This window comes from Aotus nancymaae, unplaced genomic scaffold (genome assembly GCF_030222135.1).
Source record: "Aotus nancymaae isolate 86718 unplaced genomic scaffold, 86718_ANA_hifiasm-v0.15.2.pri h1tg000033l, whole genome shotgun sequence".
Classification (NCBI taxonomy): Eukaryota; Metazoa; Chordata; class Mammalia; order Primates; family Aotidae; genus Aotus; species Aotus nancymaae.
The window spans coordinates 42283615-42292858 of NW_026988447.1; the positions used below are offsets into that span (position 1 = coordinate 42283615).

Below are 9244 nucleotides of genomic sequence, written 5' to 3' on the forward strand. Positions count from 1 at the left end.
GGTAAGAATGAGAAACTTGCCAAAGAGATAACTATCATAAAAAGGAACCAAACAGAAATCCTAGAATTGAAAACCAATGAATGAAATAAAAAATACAACTGGGAGCTTCAACAATAGCTTGAAACAATAGCTTCAGAACATGAAGATAGGTATTTAAAATAATCCAGTCAAACAAAAAAAGCAAAAGAATAACAAAGAATACAGAAAGCCTATCTAACATATGGGACACCACAAAAAGACCAAATAAATATATTATTTATATTGCAGAAGGTAAAGGGAGACTGAAAGTGTTCAGAAACCTATTTAACAAAATAATAAATGAAAACCTCCCAAGTCTACCAAGAGATTTGCACATCCAGATATATGAAGCCCAGCAATCCCCAAACAGATAAAATGCAAGAAGGTCTCCAGAGTACATTATAGTCAAAATGTGCAAAAGTCAAAGACAAAGACAGATTCCTATTAACAGCAAGAGAAAAAAATCTAGTCAAAGATAAAGGAAATTTTATCAGACTAATAGCAGATTTTTCAGCCAAAGCCTTACAGTCCTGGAGAGAATGGGGTGATATATGCGAAGTGCTGAAAGGATAAAGTGCTGAGAGCCAAGACTACTACATCTAGTCATTCTTCATAAGTGAAGGAAAATAATGTTTTTCCCAGGAAAAGAAAACTGAGGAAATTCATCAGCACTAGACTAGCTCTACCAGAAATGCTTAAGGGAGTCCTATACCTGGAAGTGAACAGATAGTATCTACCATCATGAAAACACACAAAAGTATAAAACTCATTGGTAGAGCAAACATATGAGGAAGATAAAGGACTCAAATGTTACCATTACAGAGAACCATAAAATCACACTGATAAACAGTAAGAGAGAAAGAAAGGAACAAAGAATATACAAAACAACTAGAAAACAATTAAGAACATAACAAGGATGAGCTTCCACATAGCTAGAATAACATTTTATGTAAACAAATTAAATTCCTCACTTAAAAAATTAGGACTGGCTAAATAGATTTTTTAATGACACAAATTATATGCTGTCTACTAGAAACTCACTTCGCCTGTAAAGATATACGCAGACAGAAAAAATGGATGAAAGAAGATATTCCATGGAAACAGAAACCAAAAACAGCAGGTGTTTTAGATAAAAAAAGACTTTAAGTCAAAAACAGTGAAAAGAGACAAAGGTTATTATATAATGAAAAAGGGATCGATTCAGTAAGAGGGTATAACAACCTGAAATAAATACGTATAAAATAATGAAGCACACAGATATATAAAGCAACTATTATTTGATCTAAACGGAGAAATAGACTCCAATATAATAATAGCTGGGATGTCAATATCACAGTCTCAGCATTAGACAGATCATCTAGACAAAATATCAACAAAGAAACATTGTATTTAAACTGCAGTTTAGACCAAATATATCTAACAAAGACCTATAGAATATTTTATCCAACAGCTACAAAATATACATTTTTCTTACCAGCAAATGAAATATTCTCCAGAATAGACCATATGTTAGGCCACAAAACATGTCTCAAAAAACTTCAAAAAACCAAAATCACACCAAGTATTTTACTTAGACAACAGCATAATAAAACTAGAAATCAACAATAGGAGGAACTTTTGAAGCTGTACAAATACATGGAAATTAAATAACATGCTTCTGAACAACCATTGGGTAAATTAAAAAATTAAGAAGAAATAAAAAAACATTTATTAAAACAAATGAAAATAGAAACCCGACAAAAAAAAACCTGTGGAATACAGCAAAGGCAATGCCAAGAGGCAATTGTATAGCAATAAATGCCTACATCAAAGAAGTAAGCAGATTTCAAATAAATAATCTAATGATACACTTCAAGAGACTAGAAAAGCAAAAACAACTCAAACCCAAAAGTAGTAGGAGGAAAGAACAAAGTAGAAGTGAATGAAATAGCATTAAAAAAAAAAGGAAAGGATCAACAACAACAAAAAAAAGCTTTCTTAGAAAGGGTACTCAAATAAACTGCTAGACTAACGAAGAAAAAAGAAGATCCAAATAAACAAAATCAGAAACAAAAAAAGGAGATATTATCATTGATTTTACAGAAATAAAAAAAAAATTGTCAGGGACTATTATGCACAACTCTATGCCAACAAACTGGAAAATATAAAGGAAACCTCTAAATACCTGGAAACATACAATCTATAAAGATTGAATCAGGAAGAAATAAATAATCTGAACAGACAGAAAACAAGTAGCAATATTGAATGAGTAATAAAATATTCCCCAAAAGAAAAGTATAGGACTGGATACTGGCACTGCTGAATTTTACTGAGGAAGAACTATCATCAATTCTCCTGAAACTATTGTAAAAAGTTGGGGGGAAGAAATTCTACCCTAACTTATTCTATAAGGCCAGAATTATCCTGAAACCAAATCCAGACAAGGACGCAATAGAAAAAGAAAACTACAGATTGATATCCCTGACGAAAATAGATAAAAAAATTCTCAACAAAAAAAAAAGTCTCACTATGGCTTTGTTGTTAAAGAGAGTCATGACTACTACGCATATATAACATTACCGTATATTTTGTCTTATTTGATCCTTACAATAACCCTTTAACAAAGGTAGATCACAGAGTGTGTTATTTCCTATTTAGTTGAAGAACAGAAAGTTCTGTGAATTTTCAGGGGTTACCTCAAATTTGTGACTTAGAAGTATTGGACTTTTAAAGATACGGGCAGCTAGTTCTGACCATCACCTTCCTGCTGGTGAGACAGGCTAATGTCTATGGCTGAGAACTTTGATTGAAGGCTTGACAGGAAAATGAGTTATAACCACTGTTTGTTTGTTTGTTTTTACACTGCTATTTATATGGCGAAAGCTGAAAGCCTGATTTTTATGGCAAAAATAAAATAAAATAAAATAAAATAAGCTCATGCTTTGGGAATTCCTCTACTAATTGACTCAAGGCTTCACACTAGAAGTCTTAAGAATATTTGCCTGTGTTCCTAAGTGAGAACTCAGGAGAAGGTGTGTGGCTATGATATGGGTAATAATCACTTATAATGTCCAAAACTGAGGGACTGATATTCTCCTAAATAGGACTCTCTTTTTGTTTCCTATCTCAGAAAATGGTAATACTATTTTTTCATTGCTCAGGTCATGATTCTTAGAGATAGTCTTCACTCTTTACTTTGTTTTTATGCTCAACAATTAATTCATTAGCAAACTCTGACAACAGCATGTTGAAAGTATATTCAGAATCTTAAATTTTACTGTATTCATACTAAAATCTTGTCCAAGCCAAGAATTATTTAAATGACCTCTTAAATGATGTCCTTGTTTCACCTTGATCTTCTTCACTGTGTTCCAGGCAGAGTAGCCAGAGGGATCGTGTTAAAACAATGGTCAGATCCTGTTTTCTCTCTGGATGAAACCAGCAAATGACTTCCTATCTCACACAGAAGCCTAAATTCTAACAATGGCTGACAGCCTGTAGGTCATCTGCCTCTTTCATTTACCTATCCAAACTCATCTCCTACAGCTCTTCATCTTACTCTTCACCAAGTGCACTGGCCTTCTCTCTGCCTCTAATAAGCCAATATGCTTCTGCCTTGGAGCTTTGGTACACATTGTTTCTTCTGTCTGTAACTCTGTTGTCCCAGAGAGCTACATGGGTCACTCCCTCACTTTTATTAGTCCAGATTTTTACTCGACTATGACCTACTTAGTAAAATTTTTCTACTCACCCGACATAAACTTGGATTCACAAGCACTCCTGCTCTGCTTTTACTCAACATTTATCATCATCTCACATATAGTTTATTACTTATTTAGATTGTTTATTTTATGTCTCACCTAGTAAAATAGAAGTTAAATGAAGACAAAAATTTGGTCTGTATTTTTTACTGTTGTAGGCCCAGCACTCAATACTGTTCTTGTACATAGTTGGTGCTCGATAATTATTTGTTGAATGAATGAACTTGTTGAATGAGGAATTAATCTTCCTTATTTGGTGAATTAGGGTCTTTATTTTCTTAAGACTTTCAAAATGACAAGAAGCTAGATATCGAATGGACCAAGCCTATCATTCATTGTCTTAGGTGCTGAGTAAGAGTTATGCCAAAGGTAGGCACAAAAGAAACAATAGAAATCTGGAAATTGGTGATAAAGGTATAATAGCATGTTAAATAATTTTTTAAATCAATTTAGCCCTTAATAATTTGCAAAGAAATTTTATATGCATATTAAATTTAAATTTACCACTCTAAGATTTGCAGGAAAAATAGATTAGTTCCTTTTTGTAAATAAGAAAACAAAAATTTAGAGAAATTAGATAATTTGTCCAGAATCACACTATTAATACATAGCAGAGCTAAAACGAAGTCTTAGGATACACTTATCTTGAGGTTGAATCAGCGTTTCTTTCACTTTTTTCCCACACATATTTGAATGGCACATTTTAACATCATTGTTTTAGTGTTAGGAAAATTATAATTTTTTAAATCAAGATACAAAATGTCCTTAAAAAGATGGGTAGTTCTCACAGAGACCCATCACCCTGACTCTACATAAGACACACCACTGGGACTCACCATGTGTGAATATATCTCAGTCCATGTGCGTCAGGCAGGTGTCCAGATGGGCAATGCCTGTTGGGAGCTCACTGCCTGGAGCATGAGATTCAAACTGATGGGCAATGCCCAGTGAAAAGACCATTGGTAAAAGGGATAGTCCACCTTTACCTGCTTCTTCTGTGAAACCAGTGCTAGTAAATGTGTGTCCTGGTTGTGTTGTGGATCTGGAGCCTATGGCCATTGATGAAATCTGAAATGGCCCATACCAACAGCTCTTCTTCCCAGAGTAGCTCATCACTGCAAAAGAGGATGCTCTCAACAACAACGCCCATGCTCCCTATACCATTGGCAACGAGATCAATGACCCAATGCTGGACTGAATCTGCAAGCCCTCTGACCAGTGCACAGGACTTCAGAACTTCCTAGTGTTCCATAGCTTTGGCGAGGACACTGGCTCTAGCTTTACCTCACTTCTGATGGAGCAGCTCTCTGTTGATGATAGCCAAAAATCTAAGCTGTAATTTTCTATCTCCTCATGCCTGGAGGTGTCCACAGCTGTGGCTGAGTCCTACAGCTCCATCCTGACCACTCACTCACACCAACCTAGAGCACTCAGATTGTGCCTTCATGGTAGATGATGAAGCCATCTATGACAATTGCTGCCACAACCTGGACATTGAGTGCCCAACCTACACCAACCTAAACTGCCTCATTAGCAAAATAATCTCCTCCACCACACCTTCTCTGCACTTTGACACAAGGCCATCAACATGGACCTGACAGTTTCAGATCAACCTAGTGGCTGGAACTCATATCTATGTTCCCCAGGCCACCTATGTGCCAGTCATCTCTACAGAGAAAGTGTACCATAGCAGCTGTTTTTGACAGGGATCACCAATGCCTGCTTTGTGCCTGCCAGCCAGTTGTCAAAGTGTGATGGTATGGCAGTTTAGGGTATATGGCTTACTGATATGGCAAGTGTGTGGCCTGTCTGTTGTACCACAGAGATGTGCCCAAGGATGTCAATGCTGCCACTGCCACCTTCAAGACTAAGTGCAGCATTCAGTTTGTGGACTGCTGCCCCACATGCCTCAAGGTTGGTATCAACTACTGCCGCCCACTGTGGTGCCTGGGGGTGACCTGGCCAATGTACAGTGTGATGTGTGCATGCTGAGCAACACAACTGCTATTGCCAAGGCCTAGGCCCACTTGGACCACAAGTTCAAGCTGGTGTATGCCAAGAGGGCATTTGTACACTGGGACATGGGCAAGGGCATGAAGGAGGGTGAGTTCTCCATGGCTCAGGGAGGATATGGCTTCCCTGGAGAAGGATTATGAGGAAGTAGGCACGGACTCCTATGAGGACAACAATGAGGGAATAGAATAGAACAGCTGCCTGGAGCCTATTCATTATGTTTATTGAAAAAAATCCTTTGGAAATAAACGTCTCCTTGCATGGTTAAAAATAAATAAATATATAAATAAATAAGCATTTAGTATCTTTAGCAAAACAGAACTTAACGCCCAAAGGACAGACATACATTTTAAAATATTTTGTTATTGGCATTGTTTTACACAGAGAAAGCATAAGAAAATATGTAAATATTGCAAAGGATAACTGATGGGTCTTTTCTTTTTTTCATTTTGGTTTCAGGAATGTGTGGGCAAACAGCCTATCTCTAGTGGAAAAATGCAGACTACTGCTATATTAATATCCACATGCAGAACACGAAAGCTGAAAACGAAGTAACTACAAAATTACACCAAACAACAGCTAAATTAAAGAAGCTGAGTATACAGCTCCATATATTTTCACTACAAAGAGAATGTTTTTGCAAATTGAAAATATATAAATAATTGTCATGAAGAAGTAATTGCTTTTAAAGATAAAATAATTGGAGGCTGATTTTGTTCTCAAATTATTCAGAATTTTGATGGTGCTTCTGAGGATCAGAGCTTAGCAATGTTTTTGAAGCTTTGCTCTTTTCCTATACCTCCAAAATGTTGTTCAGGTTTTTTCATTCTAAATAATCTGAGGAAAGCAATATTGCTCGTCTTACGGATCAAATATAGAACAAACCTGAGTGGCTAGTGACAAACTTCTATATCCCCATAACTATAAAAATTAATATGTGGAAGTAACACTTTATTATTTATCTTTCTGAATAACTGTTTAAAAATATTATTTAATGGTGGTCTTTTGTTTTATTTAGGAGTTTATTTTTATACCCCAACATAATAAACAGTAGCAAATATAAATTACAGGGTATAGGTGGGAATCAGCATTTATTGTCAACTAATGACTATACACTTGGTATGCATTTTTTTTTTTTTAATTTTTAGATGGAGTTTCACTCTTGTTACCCAGGCTGGAGTACAATGGTGCAATCTTGGCTCACCGCAACCTCTGCCTCCGAGGTTCAAGCGATTCTCCTGCCTCAGCCCCCCAAGTAGCTGGGATTACAGGCATGCACCACCATGCCTGGCTAATTTTTTATATTTTTAGTAGAGATGGAGTTTCTCCATGTTGGTCAGGCTGGTCTCAAACTTTTCACCTCAGGTAATCCACCCACCTCGGCCTCCCAAAGTGCTGGGATTACAGGCGTGAGCCACCACGCCCGGCCTGGTATGTATTATTTTAAAATTCAAACAATACTTTAATGTGGGTATTAGTAATTGTATTTTACAGGTGAGGAACATGATATTCAGAAATTAAGTTTACATAGTTACTAAGGAACAGATACAGGGTTTGAACTTCATTTCATCTCCAGAGTGAATGATCTTCCAAATATACCCTTTTTGATCCCATAGTGTTTGGAAGATATGATCTTCCAACAGCTTAGGAATGCGTGAAACCCTTAAAGACATCTTGGTAAATGACTATTCAGAAAAACAAATCTTATGACCAAAAACTTATTAATTTGAAGGCTATAATATATTGTTAAAGCTAAAATAATTAACAAGTTCTTATGTATATCTAGTCTAATTTCATCTCTGCCAGTTCCCATCTATCATTTGAGGTCATACACAATAATAACTCTTCAAATTAATTGCCTTTCAGCTAATTGAAGAGAGCTATTTCCCCTGGTTTTCTCTTCTTTAGGTTATCTATAATTCATTTCAAATAATTCCTTAGGAAATAAACTGCCAATTTATTATTATCTATGACTGGATAGAAATTCTGATAGGAATTCTGAGAGGAACTCAGAGACAATTTGAATGTTAAACTTTTAATGTCCATTTCACCGATGAAAGAACTGAAACCGCGATCAACTAAGTAAATTTTAACTTAAAGTTAGGTTATCTTTTCTCTATGAGTATGAGTGTATGACTGATTTATTTGGGTATGTTACATGGCAAAGTGAAGATCAGTGAATTCACATGTGAAAATCAATGAATACCTTCTGAATAAAGGTTTCTATTAATAACCATGACAGACACTTTAAAATAAATTATTATAATTCTAGATTGTGTTTTCCCACTATTTTCTAGGGCTGCTGTAACAAATTTCCACAAACTTGGATGGCTTAAAACAACAGGAATTTCTTCTCTCACAGTTCTGGAGTCTAGAGGTCATAAATCAAGTTGTAGGCAGAGTCATACCCCCTCCTAAACTTCTAGGGTAGGATCCTTCCTCACTTCTTCCACATTCTGTTGGCCCCAGGTGTTCTTGGCTTGTGGATGCAGCACTTCAATCTCGGGGCACATCATCACTGGTGTTATCCCCTCATGCATCCGTCTCTGTGTCTCTTCACTACGACATCAATCATATTGGATAAGGGCCCATTCTACCTTAGTATGACCTCACTAAACTAATAATATCTGCAGCAACCCTATTTCCAAATAAGGTCACATTCTGAGGTACCACAGTTAGGACTTCCAATATATTTGTAGTGGGCAGGAGGCCAAAATTAAACCTTTTCAGTCAAAAGTTGACTACATCTATTTCTCCAAATCATTTTTCCTGAAACTGAATTAAGCGTGTCTGTGATTATGTGTGCATATGTGCATTATCCTGATAGAGCATTTTTAGCTTTCCTCAGAGTCAAGTGGTCCACACTCTCCCAAATAGGAGAACCTAAAATATATAAATCACAACAGCACTAGGTAATGTAATGAATGTTGGCAAGGACAGATCCCCATGACTTACTCATTAATTTTCCAACTTTAACTCTTTCTGTTATAGGGGCCTGTGTTCCTTAAAACTTTCAATTTCAGTGCACATCTAGAGTCAAGATTTATTTCATTCTGTGCTTTGTAACTTTTCAACCACTTTTCCTTTTTTCATGATATCTGTCTCATTACTCATTTCCTCATAGTCATAAGTTCAGCTTTGCAAATAATAGTTAGATTTGTGATAATCAAACCTATAATGGAATTTAATGCTTGACACTGGGCCAGTCTTATATTTCATTCATCAAATATTTGGTTGGGCTTGTTATGTTCTATTTAGACATTGTACCAGGAAATAGAGATACAAAAGATTTTTTTTTTTTAATACTGTTCTTTTGACCTCAGGAGCTCATAATTCATGCAGTGTTTAAAACACTTTATTGTACATATAAATCATCTGGAAATCATGGTTGAAATGCAAATTCTGATTCAGTTGGTGGGGAGGGCGATTCTGAGATTCTAGGCATCCAATTAGTTACCAGATGATGCCTATGC

The 9244-nt window shown here is 35.9% G+C and overlaps 1 pseudogene; it reads left to right on the forward strand.

Moving 5' to 3' along the window:
* The first annotated feature begins 4595 nt into the window (after positions 1 to 4595).
* Positions 4596 to 5963, forward strand: LOC105731289 (tubulin alpha-4A chain-like; annotated as a pseudogene).
* Positions 5964 to 9244: the final 3281 nt, after the last annotated feature.